Genomic DNA, 2,413 nt, shown 5'->3' on the forward strand with positions numbered 1-2,413 from the left:
AGGAGATAGAATATGGGTTGACAACGGAGCTGATGCTGAATGGATGTAGAATGTTTAATAAGGTGGATTGTAAATGTGGGGAAATGGATTGAGTTGATGGTTACACATAATAGTGAGTATAATGGGGTAGTCTAGGGAGGTTTAATGCCAGTTGAAAGAAAGCTCAGTAGAATCTAGGAACTGAATAATATAGTGATTTCAGTGGTGGATGATGATTGTGGTTAATAGTACAAATACAAGAATGTTCCCCTATTACAATGGGTTAAGAATAAGGAGATAGATGGACAAATGCAAATAATGTAATGAATAGACTATAGTAAACAGTAATATTCTGATAATTTTACAACATGGCAAAGAAGGTGCTATATCAATGTTAAGAGTCAATAATGGGGTGTATAGGATTTTTCCTGTTGGATTAATGAAAATATTCTGAAATGGATTGTACTGATGACAGCACAGCTCTGTGATGAAATTGGCAGCCACTGAGATTACATTTTGGATGGATTGTACCAGTCAGGGGACCATATAACATAATGATCTCCATGGTGAATGATGGACTGTGGTTAACAGTACAAATACAAAAATATTCTCTCATGAACTCTAACAAATATACAATATTAATACATGGTTTTAATAATAGAAAGCTTTTTTGGGAAAAGTACACCAAATATTAGCTATAGACTATAGATAGCAATAATATTATGATGACGTTCTTTCATCAGTTGTAACAAATGTGTCACAAAAATGTAAGATGTTGATGGGAGGCAATATATGGGAAACCTGTATGGTATGCATGATTGTTTTGTAAACTCACAACTTCGTAAATTAAAAAAAAAAAAAAAAAAAAAAATAGAGGTCGCCAGGGATGGTGGAGCGTGAGGATGGAGCGGTTGTCCGGTCTGCTCTCCCGGACTCTGAACAGAGTCCTGTGGCTCTCCGGCTCTTTTGAGCTGAGAGCTGCCCTGCGGCCCCGGATCATGGAAGAGAAAACGCTAAAGATATGATTCCAACTATCCGGGGACCCGGAGAAATCCAATACTTTAGAAGAACTGGAAGTGGTAACGGAAAGCTGTGTAGAAGTTCAAGAGATAAATGAAGAAGACTATTTGGTTATTATCAGGTTCACGTCAACAGTACCTCATTGCTCTTTGGTGATGCTTATTGGTCTGTGCTTAAGAGTAAAACTTCAGCGGTGTTTACCATTTAAACATAAGTTGGAAATTTGCATTTCTGAAGGAACCCACTCAACAGAAGAGGACATCAACAAGCAGATAAATGACAAAGAGTGAGTGGCCCCTGCAACGGAGAACCCCAACTTACGGGAAATCGTAGAACAATGCGTCCTTGAACCTAATTAATAGTTATTTTAAGAGATACTGAACTGTAATTGTTTGATATATTTGTTTAAACTCTTTCTAAAATATAAAAGACTAATGTTTAATAACTAGGTGATTTGTACCTCAAAGCATTTTTTAAAGGATTATTTCCAAGCAATATTTAATTATAACGTAATATCTAGTTTGTTCATTGTACAACATTCCCAGGATTTGTAACACTTAGGTATTCAGACAGAGGGATATCTTCTAGTTATAATGTGAAAGGTGAGTTGCTATTTTTCTGATGCCCATTCTGATACAACTACTTTTCATGTCAAATATCTACTGTGCCCAAATGTATTCCATTTAAATCATTACTCTGTAAAAATAAATAAAAGATGATTGTATTGATTCAAAAAAAAAATAGATACTTTGGGTTTACTTTATTCCTTTTTAGAGATAGGAGTAGTGAATTTATTCAATTTCAAATCCTGACTCCATTCAGATTACATTTTTTAAAAGATAATATATTTAGCCCCTTTGCTGGAGATTGAATCATGTGCTCCACAAAAAACATCCAAATCAATCCATGTTCCTGCAGATGGGAACCCATTTGTAAATAGGACCCTTGAAGATACTATTATTAGTTGAATTAATAACTTTAATTATGTGTGTATTCACTTGTGAGTAGACTCTTCAAAATTTAATTTAGGTAAGGCCAAACTGAATCAAGGTGGACCCTAATCCATGTGATTGGAGACCTTACAAGAAGTGGAAACCTAGACAAACACACAGATGACTACGTGGGGAAAGAAGCAGTCAAAAGTCAGCAGAAACCAGAACTCAGAAGGAACTAGAAAATGATGCAGATCACCATGTGATGGAGGCAGAGATGGAAGCCAAGGAGCCCTAAGGATTGCAGCAAGCCAGCATCAGATCACAAGAGACTCTGGGACAAAGCATAGTCTGTTGAGACCTTGATTTTGGACTTCTAGCCACCAAAAATGTGAGAGAATATGTATCTATTTCCATAAGCCATTGTGTGGAATTTGTCATACCAGACCTGGCAAACTAAGAATGTGTATAGAATATTTAAT

At 36.0% G+C, this 2,413-nt stretch overlaps 1 pseudogene; it reads left to right on the forward strand.

The window, feature by feature from the left end:
* The first annotated feature begins 867 nt into the window (after window positions 1-867).
* Window positions 868-1,668, forward strand: LOC101428160 (cytosolic iron-sulfur assembly component 2A pseudogene; annotated as a pseudogene).
* Window positions 1,669-2,413: the final 745 nt, after the last annotated feature.

The sequence above is a fragment of the Dasypus novemcinctus genome, chromosome 2 (assembly GCF_030445035.2).
Source record: "Dasypus novemcinctus isolate mDasNov1 chromosome 2, mDasNov1.1.hap2, whole genome shotgun sequence".
Taxonomy (NCBI): domain Eukaryota; kingdom Metazoa; phylum Chordata; class Mammalia; order Cingulata; family Dasypodidae; genus Dasypus; species Dasypus novemcinctus.